Raw genomic sequence first — 17,124 nt, 5'->3', positions numbered from 1 at the left:
GGGGGTAGCCCCGTCGAGTTTGTCTCAACAAAGTTGGACCAACAAGATGTAAAAGCTGCTGAATTTGCTCCTGTGGCAGGCAAAATTTTTATAGAATTGTATCTTTTGACATGGTAGCTATTCTGACACTATTATGAAATAGTGCACATACACTCACTGGCTCCGCGGATGCAGCCGTCTTTGATTTAGGACAACTATTCGCTGTCTCGCTTCCATAGTTTGACCAAACTCCCCATCACATTCATTACCTTTAAATAGACTCCTAATTATGTGCTGCCTAATGGTTTGCCAGCCGATGTGCCTTTGTATATTATAATGGAAAAACTAACAACCATCAGTATAATGACAGTTTTATTTGTTGCATAAAAACACTTTAATTATTTGAACACTAATTAAACACTGGGTGTATTACAACTTTAGAATTGTAATATTTATTTGGTTCTGCACTTTTTCTTGCCACAGAATTACAATCGTATCGACTGAAATGTGAAGAAGCTTTTTGCACAGTGGTGGCCACTAGCGGAGTGAACTGTGAACAGCTAAGAGTGGCCCAGACTAACCTTTCGAACGAATGACTTACAGAAGGTATACTTAACTAAGAACGTTTCGGGAAACACGTATTAACGTAAAGGCACAACTTATGGTATAACTTACGAACGACGTAACGTTAAGAAGGTTTCGGGAAACGCAGCCCAGGTTTGATGTAGGTACGATTTTTGAATGTTTTTGAAAGAAGTCTCTTAAGCTCTTCAAGGCTGCATTTATTTGATCGAAATAAAGTAGCAAAAACAATATTGCGAAATATTATGACAGTTTAAAATAACTGTTTTATATTTTTATATAATTTATTCCTGTGAGGGAAATTTTCAACAGCTCCATTTTTCAGTGTTATACGATCCTTCAGAAATCAGTGAAGAATTTGGTACTGTGATATTGTGATTTATTTCCCCCAGGAATCTTTGATGAATGGAAACTTCAAAAGAACAGCATTCATTTGAAATAGATTTTTTGTTTGTAACAATGGAAAAAGTCAGTTTCATATGTCATTGCTGTATAAAGTATGTTTGTTTCTTTCAAAAAAAAAAAAAAAGTACTAACCCAAACTTTTAAATGGTAGTGTATGTTTTAATGCTGTGCATTATAGGTATGCACTTGAAATTTTGCTTTCAGAGAGAAAGACCACAGTCCAACTCCCCCAAACAGCATTGCTCTTACTGGAAAAATGTTCATTCCACCACACGGATACTGATCAATAAGACAAATAGAGACAATTTGACAATAAAGATTAGACTACCCAAGAACTTCATGGACCTATTTATAACTGTTGCTATGTCCATTGGAATAATGATTATTTTGCATTCCTGTAGGCTAAAATCCATACGTCTTTTAATGTTGTGTAAACCTGACTCATTGAAGAGATGCCACCACATTTTACTGAGCATTTTATTTCTAGAATACTGCTTGAATGCCACTTTTTCCCTCTTAAATGTTTCAGAATTTAAGAATTCGGATTTTCATCTTCATTGTTATCCTTTTACATCCACTCTACATGCACTGTTGTCAAGAACCAGGGCAGTGTAAATACTGCAATGCCATTTAAATATCGCTACAGTATTTCATTGCACATTGATATTTCATTCAAATACTAGATCTATAAGAAAAAAAAAAAAAACATTTTAGAGGGTTGGTGCTATATAAATATTTCACTTATAGTCAACTTAATAAGGTTTTCAGTGAAGACTAAGCACGAAGAAATTAGTCAATTAAATGCACTGTTCCTCTCCCTGTACTCCAATGAGGAACTAAATGCAGAAAATTAAATTATGTTTTGTTGGTTTTGTCTATATTTCCATAATGTGGGATTTAATGTAATTGCTACACTAAGAGTGGGATTTATATTTACATGTATCATTTGAAATTCAGATGGGTGCCTTTGGAAACTTGCTGACATAAATGGAATCCATGAAACTGCTACACAAGGCTGTTTCACTTCATTTAATTAGAGAGAGAGTATCATATGTGTAAAAAGAGACATAGTGGCTCTTCAAAGAGCCTATGGAAAATGAAAAGTAAATGTCAAAACCATCCAGCCACATTGACTTTGCATTTTAAATGGACGTCTATATGCTTACCTTAGTTACAGTGTTTCTTAGGGTTAAAGTTAGAAGAAAATTAAAATCACATAATGGAAGATCAAAACTAATAACCCACTGTTCCCTGTTGACACTACATAAAACAATAACAGACTAGATCAAATAAATTACATTTTATGGGACACTGTAAATTCAATCAGCAGACATTACACTCCCATTTTAAAAGCCCATTTTAAGGCCTGTTATAAGGCACTAATAGTGTTGAAAATAGTTGATAGAACTTCTTAGCTATGATTTCAATAAATAGTTTTGACCACAGTTTCAAGAATTATTTTGTTTTTGTGTATCTCTCAAAGCTTCAAAGTAAATCTTGTGGTGTATTTTGTAACATATTCTTGTCAGTTACACCAGTCCTTAGCATATGTAAGTCAAAAGAGAAGCAACGTAACATTTGCGCACTGTATTATGACACATACTGCACTGCAGTCTCTCACATGCTGGAATCAATGCATTGCACACTGGACGCTCACCAAGGATCAGTGTGTACTGTATATCAATTTAGCTGGTGCTGTCTTCCATGTACATCATGGTTTTTGGGTAAAAAAAAATATGAGCACAGTTATAAACAAGATATGTGAAGATTTACCAAGCAATCGTAGAATTAATTTTAGAATATAAAGAATTAGATTGTTTTTGGAAATGTTACTGAATGCTGTATGGTCAATGCAAAGAAAATGAGTTGTAAATAAACCTGTTTATATGTTTAAACCTGTTTAAATAAACCTTTTTTTTTTCTGAATAGTACAGAAGGTAGTTGTTATTGTCTCTTTCCACTCCCTCTGTAGTTAAATCAGTTGTATTTCTTATCATTTACACGCCATTTTCCCCAATGTTTTTTTTTTTTTGCCTAAGCAGCGGTGTCATTTACCAGAATAGGGTTTTTCTTTTATTTACATAAATGCCTCTCAGTGTTGCATCTCAAAGACGTTTATTGACATTGTTTTCCTCAGAGTTCCTATGCATTGTCACTTCTGTTGTCATATCTCATATTGCTCCAAATCCCAGAGCTAAAATGGGTGGAACATACATTAAAGTGATGCCAACTGCATTCTTAATTGTAAACGAACACTGAGGAATCAGAGCAACACCTTTTCCTAAACAGACCCCTATATTAGCTTAAACAAATTCAACTGAATTCTGTCTACTTTCCTCTTCTTTTTGTAAAAATAACATTTGTAAAATAGCATTACATGTCTCCTATGAGTACCGTATAACCTTCTTTTGGTGCTATATAAATATTTCACTTATAGTCAACTTAATAAGGTTTTCAGTGAAGACTAAGCACGAAGAAATTAGTCAATTAAATGCACTGTTCCTCTCCCTGTACTCCAATGAGGAACTAAATGCAGAAAATTAAATTATGTTTTGTTGGTTTTGTCTTTATTTCCATAATGTGGGATTTAATGTAATTGCTACACTAAGAGTGGGATTTATATTTACATTTATCATTTGAAATTCAGATGGGTGCCTTTGGAAACTTGCTGACATAAATGAAATCCATGAAACTGCTACACAAGGCTGTTTCACTTCATTTAATTAGAGAGAGAGTATCATATGTGTAAAAAGAGACATAGTGGCTCTTCAAAGAGCCTATGGAAAATGAAAAGTAAATGTCAAAACCATCCAGCCACATTGACTTTGCATTTTAAATGGACGTCTATATGCTTACCTTAGTTACAGTGTTTCTTAGGGTTAAAGTTAGAAGAAAATTAAAATCACATAATGGAAGATCAAAACTAATAACCCACTGTTCCCTGTTGACACTACATAAAACAATAACAGACTAGATCAAATAAATTACATTTTATGGGACACTGTAAATTCAATCAGCAGACATTACACTCCCATTTTAAAAGCCCATTTTAAGGCCTGTTATAAGGCACTAATAGTGTTGAAAATAGTTGATAGAACTTCTTAGCTATGATTTCAATAAATAGTTTTGACCACAGTTTCAAGAATTATTTTGTTTTTGTGTATCTCTCAAAGCTTCAAAGTAAATCTTGTGGTGTATTTTGTAACATATTCTTGTCAGTTACACCAGTCCTTAGCATATGTAAGTCAAAAGAGAAGCAACGTAACATTTGCGCACTGTATTATGACACATACTGCACTGCAGTCTCTCACATGCTGGAATCAATGCATTGCACACTGGACGCTCACCAAGGATCAGTGTGTACTGTATATCAATTTAGCTGGTGCTGTCTTCCATGTACATCATGGTTTTTGGGTAAAAAAAAATATGAGCACAGTTATAAACAAGATATGTGAAGATTTACCAAGCAATCGTAGAATTAATTTTAGAATATAAAGAATTAGATTGTTTTTGGAAATGTTACTGAATGCTGTATGGTCAATGCAAAGAAAATGAGTTGTAAATAAACCTGTTTATATGTTTAAACCTGTTTAAATAAACCTTTTTTTTTTCTGAATAGTACAGAAGGTAGTTGTTATTGTCTCTTTCCACTCCCTCTGTAGTTAAATCAGTTGTATTTCTTATCATTTACACGCCATTTTCCCCAATGTTTTTTTTTTTTTGCCTAAGCAGCGGTGTCATTTACCAGAATAGGGTTTTTCTTTTATTTACATAAATGCCTCTCAGTGTTGCATCTCAAAGACGTTTATTGACATTGTTTTCCTCAGAGTTCCTATGCATTGTCACTTCTGTTGTCATATCTCATATTGCTCCAAATCCCAGAGCTAAAATGGGTGGAACATACATTAAAGTGATGCCAACTGCATTCTTAATTGTAAACGAACACTGAGGAATCAGAGCAACACCTTTTCCTAAACAGACCCCTATATTAGCTTAAACAAATTCAACTGAATTCTGTCTACTTTCCTCTTCTTTTTGTAAAAATAACATTTGTAAAATAGCATTACATGTCTCCTATGAGTACCGTATAACCTTCTTACAGAATTATAATTCGTAGCTTAGAAAAAAGTTCTAGTTTTCCAAGAATATTCACTCAAATTTTAACATGTTTAAACCATAGCTGACATGTTGACACCCCTAACACATAACAAATGTAACTAGGTTACTTGATTGCAGATACTGTATGCAGGTCCGTAGTTTGAGAAGAATCCTTTGTCTAGACAGTCCATTAGACTTGTATTTTAAGACTGTACTTCTGTTGAGGGAAGAGGTCCTGGTTGCTTGCAAAATTCCCTCATGGCATGATTATGTCTTCTAAAATATCAGATGCAAAACACACGCTTTTACAGAATCACCATCCAGCATTAAAGCAGCCCAGCGAGACATTGTACTGTCACATCTCCAAAGCAAAACATTTTGTTTTGTTTTTTTCACTCAAGACTACTCTGGTTTTGCTCTAATTTATTCCATTTAATGAGTTTAGACAAGTTTAATTGTTGAGCTGTACAGCCATGTGCCATATTCTCCCCAGTGTCAAGGTCCTGAATTCAAACTCTAGTCATTTAATTTGATCCACGTGGCTTGTGCTCGTTAAATTCAAAAGAATCACTTTGAGGTGTCATTTAGCTGAACTGTTAATATCAATGTATTCATCTTTCCAACTGAGAGCCCCAATTTTAATCACAAATGGAGTCCTGTGGCATTGTGAGATGTAATCAAGGTTCACCTCTGGAGTAATCATAGGGTGCTCCCTGACACTAAGCGTAGGGAAAACGTCTCAGGTTACGTATGTAACCCTAGTTCCTCGAGGGAACGAGACGCTGCGTCGAAAACGCTAGGGGAAACGCCTTCTGCGACCCACGCTCTGAATCACATGTGAAATCAGTCCAATAGCTGAACGGGACGTCACGGCGGATAACGTCATGACCAGGAAGCTATAAAAGCACGTGCTGCGGAGCCAGCGTCAGCTTCTAGGAATGAAGCAAGCGCCGACAGGGACGCCGGAAGTATGGCACAGAGATGCAGTGTCGTTCCCTCGAGGAACTAGGGTTACATACGTATATCGTCTCAGGTTACGTATGTAACCCTAGTTCCTCGAGGGAATGAGACGCTGCGTCGAAAACGCTAGGGGAACGCCTTCTGCGACCCACGCTCTGAATCACATGTGAAATCAGTACAATAGCTGGGCGAGACGTCACGGGCGGGTGACGTAATGACCAGGAGCTATAAAAGCACGTGCGGTGAGACCAGCGTCAGCTTCTAGGAATGAAGCAAGCGCCGGCAGGGACGCCGGAAGTATGGCACAGAGACGCAGCGTCTCGTCCCCTCGAGGAACTAGGGTTACATACGTAACCTGAGACGTTCCTCTTCAGGAACTCGAGCTGCGTCGAAAACGCTAGGGGAACGAGAATGCCCACGCCGCCAGACTTCCAAGTCTCTGCTTTGTGTGGAACACTGCACAACTAGGGCGAGAGAACGGAAGAGCCGGGAGTGGCTAGCATGTCTAGCTCGTAAAACCTAACAAAGGTAAGGGGCATGGACCAACCCGCAGCGTTGCAGATGTCCTGCATAGGCACACCCGCTAAGAAAGCCTTAGAGGCTGCCACACTTCGAGTCGAGTGAGCCTTGACCCTAACGGCGAGGGGAGATGATATGCCAAGTCAGATGGCGACCACTCCACAGACCGCGGGCAGGGTGGCCACTCATGACCGCACCCCAACCGGTGAGGGATGCATCTGTCGCTAGCGTCACGCGGCGACAAAGAGCTCCCAGCACCGGGCCCTGAGACAAGAACCAAGGCTTCCTCCACATGTCTAAGGCACGTAGGCATCTCCGCGTGACCTTGAACATGCGAAGCGGGTTTCCCCTCGAGGAGAACCCCCTGGTCTTGAGCCACCACTGTAGGGGTCTCATGTACAGCAGGCCAAGAGTAATCACGTTGGACGCAGCTGCCATCAGACCCAGCAGTCTTTGAAACTGCTTGACAGTGAGTGACTGGCCTTCTTTCACTCTCTTGACTGTAGTGAGGATCGACTCGATCCGAGCAGGAGACAAACGTGCCTGCATCGTGGTCGAATCCCACACCACGCCCAGATAGGTGGTTCTCTGTAATGGAGAAAGCACACTCTTCTTGGCGTTTAGTCTTAACCCCAACTCTCTCATGTGAGCGAGAACAACATCTCGATGTCGAACCGCTATCTGCTCTGAATGAGCTAAAATCAACCAATCGTCGATGTAGTTGAGTATGCGGATGCCCTGGAGTCGCAACGGAGCCAGAGCAGCATCCACACACTTCGTGAAAGTACGGGGTGAGAGTGCAAGGCCGAAAGGAAGAACACGATATTGGTACGCTTTGCCCCCAAAAACGAACCTCAGGAACTTCCTGTGATGAGGAAGGATGGAGATATGGAAATACGCGTCTTTCAGATCGATCGTGACAAACCAGTCCTCGGACCTGATCTGAGACACGACTTGCTTGAGTGTGAGCATTCTGAACTTCAGTCGCATGACTGAGCGGTTCAATAGGCGCAGATCTAAAATGGGACGCAGCCCCCCATCCTTCTTCGGAACAATGAAGTAACGGCTGTAGAACCCGGAGTCTATCTCGTGCGAAGGGACCACCTTGATGGCCTCCTTCCTTAAAAGAGTAACTACTTCTTGTTCTAATACCAGAGCCTGCTCGGGACCCACTAGCGTGGGGGTGACCCCGTTGAATCGAGGCAGACGAGAACCGAACTGGATTCCGTAGCCTCTTTCTACAGTACGCAGGACCCATTGAGATACATTTGGCAGTCACACACAGAGCGCTTCGCTGAATGACAGAAAGCTGACGCTGGCTCCGCCGCACGTGCTTTTATAGCTTCCTGGTCATGACGTCATCCGCCGTGATGTCCCGTTCAGCTATTGGACTGATTTCACATGTGATTCAGAGCGTGGGTCGCAGAAGGCGTTTCCCCTAGCGTTTTCGACGCAGCTCGAGTTCCTGAAGAGGAACCAATGTTTGCAGAGGATGAATGCTCAGAGACTTCTATACATGCTATTTCAGTCCGGGGCATAGCATCATTTGCAGTAGTACACATGAGAAGCCTGGGTAGTTAATTGTGTCTGCTTTGCCCTTTGACATGTTCTCTCAGGTTTAATTAGTTTAGAGTAAACTTTTCAATCAGTCCCTGCCTTTCATAGCTGAGAGTCAGTTAGAAAGCTTCTCTTTTCTTTCAGTTTTTTTTTAAGCTTACATTTTTCTGATTAAAGTATTAAAGTCTCTCTGCCTAATTAACAAGACATGCTGGTGTGCAGATGTGTTTGGACAGATCTAGTACAGTACTGATCCACTTGTTTGTGTCTCTTCACTATCCTTGAGTGCATGAGACCAATCAACCGGAGGTCTTTTGTTAACCCCTGCGAATAAACAAATGCAAAAACACCCTTATTGTCCAGACATGCAGTATAATGTGCCCCATTTATATCAAAATAGTCTAATCCAGTAGGATTTGCGTTAAAAAAGCAAGCCGACTTTCTCTGCAGTACGCGAATCACTACTTCGTCCCTATTTCAGCGCAAGATTGTAAACATTTCAGCAAGTTATTTGGTTGTTTATTAGTGTCATCATACTGGTCCAGTGCATTTGTCTAATACTTGTATTTTCAGAGTAAGTGTTTTTTATGACAAAAATAAATTCATAACAAGGCCTAACACAGCAAAGCGCCACTTGTTCAATCTAGATCTGCTTTTATCAAAGGTTTCAATGTGTCGTGTAGTGTGGTACAATATCTGTTTCATTTCACCCTGTCTGCTCCTCCTGGTGTCCATCCGCTGTCTCTCAGCTCTCAGATGGATTAGTATTTAACTCATTGGCATTACACTGATCATGAAAAATGGATGGTACTATCAAAGAGAGTGCAAAGAAAGAGAGGGGGGCATCTAACCATCTCTCACACCTTAAGTTAATGCATCATTGCAGAATAAAACGCTTAGCTTGCACATTTGGAGATGGATTATAAAACATAGGCTAATATTTATTTATTTATTTGATTTAGTAAGTAATGAGTAAATGAGATTGTGAGGAACATCATGCCTGTAACAGAATGCACTCACCTTTCTGTTTGCTGTCATATAAAGACATGCAATCAAGTTCAATATGCGCTCTTAACATTTAACATTGTTTCTGAAAGAAATCTCTTATGCTCATCAAGTCTGCATTTATTTGATCAAATACAGCGCAAACAATACTATTTTGAAATATTATTACAGTTTAAAATAGCTGTTTTCTATTTTAATACACTTTAAAATGTAATTTATTCTTTTGATGGCAAAGACATCACTGCAGTCTTCAGTGTCACATGATCCATCAGAAATCATCCTAATATGCTGATTTGGTTATTATTATTATCAATATGGAAAACAGTTGTGCTGCTTAATATTTTTGTAAAAACTGTGATGCAACCTTGATGCTGCTTGGGATTATTTGGTAAATAGAAAGTTCAAATAAACAGCATTTATTATTATTATTATTATTATTATTATTATTATTATTATTATTATTATTATTATTATTATTATTATTATTATTATTATTATTATTATTATTATTATTATTATTATTATTATTATTATTATTATTATTATTATTATTATTATTATTATTATTATTAATACATGTTGCTGCTGATTGGGCTGACATGTTTGACACACCCACCAAACAAGAGAAAACGCATCTCAAACCCCGTTGCACACCATTGCACACCGTTTCCAGGAAACATGTCATTCAAACCGGAAACCGTAGCAAAACGGTGCACACCGGTTTGAGCTTGAACTTGCCCCTGATATCAGGAAATCTGCCTCGTAACAAGTGTGAGTTAGCAGATGGAAATTTGCTATTGGTGGGAAAAAAAACAAGAAGCTCCGCCCTTTTTCTGTGGCGATGCGAGCGAGTATTAGCAGAGAGTGATAAAATGATCTGTCGTGCAGATGCAGGGAAGTTTGAATTGATTACTCTATAAATGCATTGTATTTACATAAATTGCAAACTGATAATCACTCGAAAACGATGATTGAGGTCGTCATGAACACTTGAACCATTGGATTTGAAGCTCAGCCAGGTTTTTGTATGCATTTGAATTCTTCCGGAGGGAAGATGGCGAGCCAGTCGATTGCTGCTGGATGTCTCATGTGATAACACTGTGCGGTAGGATCTCAGTGGACCCTTGAGTGCAGTTTTTTCCCTTTCTCCTAAATTCCAGATTTTTTTTTGTTGAATTATTTTTTTAAATTTTGCTTCACTTGTTTTTTTGGAACCAAAAGACAGAACTGATTTCCACTAAAGGAAACATTTTTTTGGTCACCACACTTTATTTATGTTCTTGGAATAACAATTGTGTTATATTTGTTACTTCAATACAGTTCATGTGAAATGGTAATTTGTGTGGTTATCAATAACTTTTGGTTGTGCAATTCACTATACTAGAATTAAGTGACCCTGATTTGAGTATCCGAACCTAGTGTGTACTTACCCTTTAGAGGAGGGTTACAGTTGCAAGAAAAAAGCCACTCCTCAAGAAAGGCCACATGCAGTCACGACTGAGCTTTCGCCAAAACACACCTTGAAGATTCTGAGGCAGATGAGACTAAAATTGAATTATTTGGTCTCAACACTAAACTGCAATCTTGAAGACTGCAGTCCACAAACGGACACCCTCAAATTGAACTGAACTTGAGCAGTTCTGCAAAGAAGAGTGGGCAAATATTGCAAAGTCATGGGGCCTCATTTATAAAATGTGCATACGCACAGATTTGATCTTAGAGTGTGCGTACGCTAAAATCCACGGCAACGTTCATATTTATAAAAACGGTCTTTGACGTGAAAAAGTATTTACCACCACGTCAGGGTCTGAGCAGGCGTACGCACTTTTCCTTGTGGCAAAGTCGGAGTACTGCAGCTATTTGAACATCTAAGCTGCAATAATAATAAAAGCAGTGTACGTGCAAGCACCGAATTCATCATAAACAACAAAGATGCAGTGTAAGAGATTAATTGTGCAGTGTAGTCATATTTTTTATTAACGGGAGCTTTTGCGAGATTAAACTGACCTTTTTAGTAGCCTAATGTTGAGAGTTCTTTACTCGCTTTTTGTACACAGTTTATTCCATGTTGTTGTTTTTTTTATTATTATTTTATTTTACAAGAGAACTTGCAAAGTCTTGATTTACTAGTAATATGTAAAATAGAAAAGACAATGCATAAACACATCTCCGACTGTTTTGTCTGTGTAGCCTATAAGAATAGGCCTATGTCGTGCAATAACGGTTTTAATATATTCTATTCAATAACGTTGTAAACTGTTTTTATTTATAACATCTTCTGCTTTGCTTCTGTGAAAATGAATAGAGACATATCAGCTTTAAACTTTGTTTTTGTCATTTCCATCAGTTATATTTGTCTAAAATAAAATGGCCTATGATGAAGTAGTTTGCAAGAGGCAGAATGGCAGCATAAGGGCTTCTTGAAGATTTTACAAACAACGCAATGAAAAGACAACGCGTTTTTAGAGATCAGCCAGATTTCTTCACGTATGGCAACGAATGGTTGATAAGCAGGTACCGTTTGCCAAGAGCTGCACTGTTACATCTTTGTGCCCAGATAGGCCCTAATATACAGAGACGCACCAATGAAGTAGTTTGCAAGAGGCAGAATGGCAGCATTAGCACTTCTTGAAGATATTGCAAACCGTGCAATGAGAAGACAACGTGTTTTTAGAGATCGGGCAGATTTTTTGCGTATGGCGACGAATGGTTGATAAGCAGGTACCGTTTGCCAAGAGCTGCACTGTTACATCTTTGTGCCCAGATAGGCCCTAATATACAGAGACGCACCAACTGCAACCAGGCCATACCTGTGGAGGTACAGCTGCTCTCCGTGCTTGGGTTCCTGGCCACGGGAACATTTCAAAGACAGATTGGTGACCAATCAGGAATATCCCAGCCATCTGTGAGTAGACTTATGCCAGCTGAGCTTCAAGGCATCGTCCAATTGTCCACTTGATACATAAAGTTCCCATACACTGCCGAGGAGCAGCAGCATGTTATGGATGATTTTGTGCGCCAAACAGGATTCCCCAATGTCCTAGGTGCAGTAGATTGCACTCACGTTGCCATACGAGCACCTCATGCACATGAATATCTGTATGTTAATAGGAAACATTTCGATTCAATTAATGTACAGTTAATTTGCAATGCTCTTATGGCAATTCTTAATGCAGATGCAAGATGGCCAGGATCGACGCACGGCTCCTTCATTGTGCGCAACTGCAGCGTGGGCAATCGACTAGAGGCAGGAGCAGGTAGAGATGGATGGCTTCTAGGTAAATAACTGTCTGTGTTTAGCTGTTTTTCCATTTTCGTGTTCAAAAATAATTCTCTATACAATTATAGGTGACAGAGGTTATCCTCTGAAGCCATGGCTTCTCACCCCCATAGCGCACCCACAGACAGCTGAGGAAGCCTACTATAACATGTCCCATGCCTGCTCCTGGTCAGTTGTGGAGCGCACAATTGGGCTACTGAAGGGAAGGTGGCGATGTCTGGATGCATCGGGCGGGAGACTCCTATAGGATCCTATAGGATTATTTTGGCTTGTTGTGTTCTGCACAATATCTGCATGAGTTATGGGGTTGGGCTGCCAGAAGAGGAAATGCGCATGGATGTTCCAGAGGATCCCCCTCCACTACCCGCTGACTGGAATGCACATGCTGTTGCGATCATGAGAAGACGGCAGTTAATCCACAGGTTATTTCAACAGGTAAGGCCACCTGTTTTATGGAAACATATTTTTGTTTTTTTTTAGAATACCACACCATGCAAGTAATACCTTGCATTACATAATCTAATAGGCTACATTACATTATGTATGCTTTATATTTTATACCAGTTTGTGTAGTTCTATACAGCTGCTTTGCAACAATGCAAAATTATGAGAAGCAGTAGAGAAACAAACTTTAAAGTATTTCAAACTCGAAACTTTTATTCACACACACACCGTTTTTTTCAAACAATCAGCAAGAGCACACAAAGTCTGGTTCATCTGAACCCAGGGACTGTCGTACCTGTCGCAGTTCAGTCACAGCATCACAAACTGACTGATTCAGCTCTTTCTGTGACTGCAGGATGGCCGCAGATAGCACTCTCCCCTGGCTAGGACAGTTCGAGGTGGATGTTGATGGCCTGGGGGATTCCTCCTGAACGGAAGTGTTGCTTGATGCTGTTGCAGTTTGGGAGACAGATCTACTAGGGGCTGTTTTCCTTTGTAAATGTTCATCATCTACAGTAATAAAATCACACAATCAAAACAACACTCGGTTTCGATAATCTATAATTTATCACATGTCAGCATATCTTCTGAAGCTGGTGCAGACAAAATATCTGTATCACCTTCTGCACAGTCGTCAACAACAGGCAACAATTTGGTCCGGTGTGTCCTGTGGCCTGCACATTGCTTCTGTGTCGTGCAACATGCTTTTTGGATTGTAATTTCAAGTCGGACCATTTTTTTTTACTTCTTTTAGGGACCTTTTCTGCCCCCTACCTCGTTCACAGCCTGTGCTACACACTGCCATGCCACAGATTTTGGCATCTGATCAAATCTGATCCAGTCAGCTGCGCACAATTTCAAGACCATTTGCGTTTTATAAATGTCACATCTTGAACAGAAGCGTACGCACGTGTTTTTGTGAGCACGTTCATTTTCTCTGAATCGCACTTACGCACTTTTGAGAAATTATCTTAGAACAAATTTAGGACGGTTTATATGCAACATTTTATAAATGAGGCCCCTAGATGTCCAAAGTTAGTAGAGGCATATTCCAACAGACTAAAGACTGTAATTAAAGCAAAAGGTGGTTGAACAAAATACTGACCCAAGGGGGTGATCCTTTTTCAACTCAGTGAATCTGTTTTTATTTATTTTTTTCTGACATGTTGGTGTTATGTCTTTCACTTGGATGTTATACGTTGCACAGAGTAAATACAGCTGGATAAAACAAAAACTGTGTCTGTCTTCATTTCAGACTGCAAAGCAGCAAATTGTGATTATTTTAAAGGGGCGATTCTTTTCTATACCCACTATATTGTATGTCTTTTTATTTATTTCTTTAGTATGAAAAGATGGGATAACATACAGTCAGCTGCGTAGTTGTTATATTAAGTAGTTGTAGAGTTATTGACCGGCTGACTGTACATATGATCTTATTTAGTATATGTAATATAAACAACCTAAAAAAAAAAAAACTGGTAAGTGCTTTGTACTGGAAGTTCATGTTGTATTACTGTAGTATAATTCATACTAATGTTGTTTCATACTATGCAGACAAGGATTCTGGTAAAGACTAACTGGGCTCTGGCTCAAAAAAGCATCTAGCACTCAATTCTTGGCATTTGGTCAATACCTAATTTGATCAGCTGTGGCTGGTCTCGGGAATGTTGTACTGTCTTTTTTCTTTGTTTGTCTGCGAGGAGACTTAGTTGACACTAAGCTGACCCAACTTCCACAAAGCCAAAGATGTGAAAAGGCTTGCGGTTGATTGTGTGCCCTCGTCTTATCATTAACAGCGCTTGAGCTCTTGAAATGGGGTAGGTACTGTGGTGAAGAGCCTCTGACCAGAACTCATTGATTTTCTACATACGGAACTTGCAAAAGAGGTTTTGCCTTCTATCTGATTCTCTGCAGGAGCACTAGTCTCAAAGTGCTTTCATATTTCTCTACTGCTGTATAATTCGTCAGCTTGACATTTCTTGCCATCCAGAGCTGAGTTGTTGATGTTAATGGCTGTTTAGTCAAAGGAGTGACCACAGCTCTGAGCACTTCAAGTGATGTATTGTTCACTTGCAAAGTTTGCAAACTAACTTTTCTTCTTGCAATATTTCAGTGCAAAAAACATCCAGAGTAAACAAGAAGTAAAATGTATAAATACAAGCAAATAGATAATTGCATTCTGGTGATAGACTATTTTCCCAAACATTGTTTTGTTGTTTATTGCCCACCATCAATGCCTGTCCTCATTTGGTCATGTCCATTTAATTTTCAGCAGGGTTGCTTTAATTAGCATCATCAGCGCATCAAACCTATGAATATGCATGAATATGCCATCAGTGCCTTACAGACCAGTAACGCCATTTTGTCACTTTAAATCATCATTCAGTTTTGACCTGGATAAATGTCCAAGATCCATCAAGAGTTACTGTGAACTTGCTATCACAAAGTGAGGTGTATAAAGATAAATAAATAAATAAAATAATAAAAATCATCTAATGAATATGTTAAAAATATGAAGGAAACGATGTATACAAACCAGGACGCTTGTCTGAGTCACATCCAAGGTCTCCTAAATGGAACCTCATGTCTGTGGGAGGATGGAGATGAACATAGAGAGAAAGTTGTTTCAGTCCAAGAAAGATGTAGACAGAGAGAGAATTATGAAACTTTTTTTTTTTCCTTGTCTGGAACTGGAACTAAATAAATTAGCTGCCAAACATGCAGCCCTTTTTTTAGAAATGTACCAAACACATCAGAAAAAGCAGACATACTTTAAGTTTTAGTTTGTATTGGATTAGAGTTGCAGATAACTAACTAAACCTTGAAAAGGTTTAATTATTTAGCCAACCAACCATAACCTGCATTATTATTCATTACTCAGTTTTCAGTAAGGAGATAATGCATTAATACTAGAAATATAATATAAGTAGTTATAAGTTATAATTATAAGCAGAATTGTATAATATTGAAAATCATTGTTCAAACTTACGAAATTAATAAAAAGCGTAAAGTATTTGCAAAAATGACTGAAATTTGGACAGGTTTGGTCATGGATTCAAATGTTGAAACATAACCTTTTCCTTTCTCAAATTTTACGATATTACTGGCACTTTTGAAATTTCTGCCATGAATCAGTAACTTGGATCAGCACATGGCACAAAGACATTTGCTTGTAGGATCAGAGGATAAATCCTCTATGGCATATCAGAAGTTTGAAAGTTGTCAACAATATTAATAAGCGTGTCAGGGTGGTCATATGGTGCCTGTGTATTTCCACTGCTTCAGTGATATATATAATCACTCAAATGTGGTTTCCCAACGATTCAAGATTTTTTTACTGCATGCTTATCCCTTTCACTTTCTCTCCTTGGTTAATTCTCATTTAACAGGATTTTGCCATAGAAACTTACAGTACACTTTTAGTCAGAGAGAGACAGAGGCAGAGAGGATCTTGAACAGCCTGAGGTTCAGTTCCACGCTTAAGGGTACAACAGCCACTAACTAACATTTTTAATGACTGTTGAATGATTTAATTATTTTGATTTATTTAGATTAAAAACTTGTGCACCAAAACACTGCTTTTATATATATTTTCTTTTTCTTTCTAGTAAACCAGTCGTCTGAATCTACTTGAGAACATTGTACAACCACAACAACATTCCAGTATTGAGTTTGATGCTATAATTCTAACTGAGGGCATTAAAGTAACAGGAAGTAAAAAAATAAAATAAAATATAATGATAATAATAATAATAATTGCATACAAATAGGGTACAGATGAGTTGAGATTGTGCACAGCAATCTTGTATGGATGCATTTTTAGTTGTTTTTAGTTTCAGTGTAACAAATGATAAATCCACTCCAGCTCAGTAATTGACAAGAACATGAGCTTTTGTTCTATGGCATATCAGAAGTTTGAAAGTTGTCAACAATATTAATAAGCGTGTCAGGGTGGTCATATGGTGCCTGTGTATTTCCACTGCTTCAGTGATCTGTGGGAGAGGCAGAGTAATGGCCTGTTCCAACTCGCTTGACTTCTATAAAGATGTCCTTTTAATGGGGACATATGCCATTTTCCAATTTATTACCTAGTCTGCATAGAAAATGCCAAGGATGAATATGCAGATAATACATCTGAAGTCATACAGTATTACCCACTTAAATTAAATGATTTTTAATTGACCAGCCTGGTACTCATGCATAGAACAGAAAATAGAGCAGAATTAAAACTTGAGTGTGTGGACAGTTTGTACTTGTCTCTAACTTACTGTACTTTCTAACCTACATGAATTATA

The 17,124-nt window shown here is 38.5% G+C and overlaps 1 long non-coding RNA gene across 1 annotated transcript; it reads right to left on the bottom strand.

Annotated features, from left to right (window-relative positions):
* Positions 1–204: 204 nt before the first annotated feature.
* LOC107751511 (uncharacterized) lies at positions 205–16,770 on the bottom strand. Its single transcript, XR_001641260.1, has 3 exons — positions 16,760–16,770; positions 6,923–6,924; positions 205–277 (listed from the first exon to the last, which is right to left on the bottom strand). It is a non-coding gene; the product is annotated as an uncharacterized LOC107751511 (long non-coding RNA).
* Positions 16,771–17,124: the final 354 nt, after the last annotated feature.

The sequence above is a fragment of the Sinocyclocheilus rhinocerous genome, unplaced genomic scaffold (genome assembly GCF_001515625.1).
Source record: "Sinocyclocheilus rhinocerous isolate Xijiao unplaced genomic scaffold, SAMN03320098_v1.1 scaffold1443, whole genome shotgun sequence".
Lineage (NCBI taxonomy): Eukaryota > Metazoa > Chordata > Actinopteri > Cypriniformes > Cyprinidae > Sinocyclocheilus > Sinocyclocheilus rhinocerous.
The sequence above is the reverse complement of the archived record's forward strand: the minus strand, read 5'-3'. Positions and strand labels throughout refer to the sequence as shown.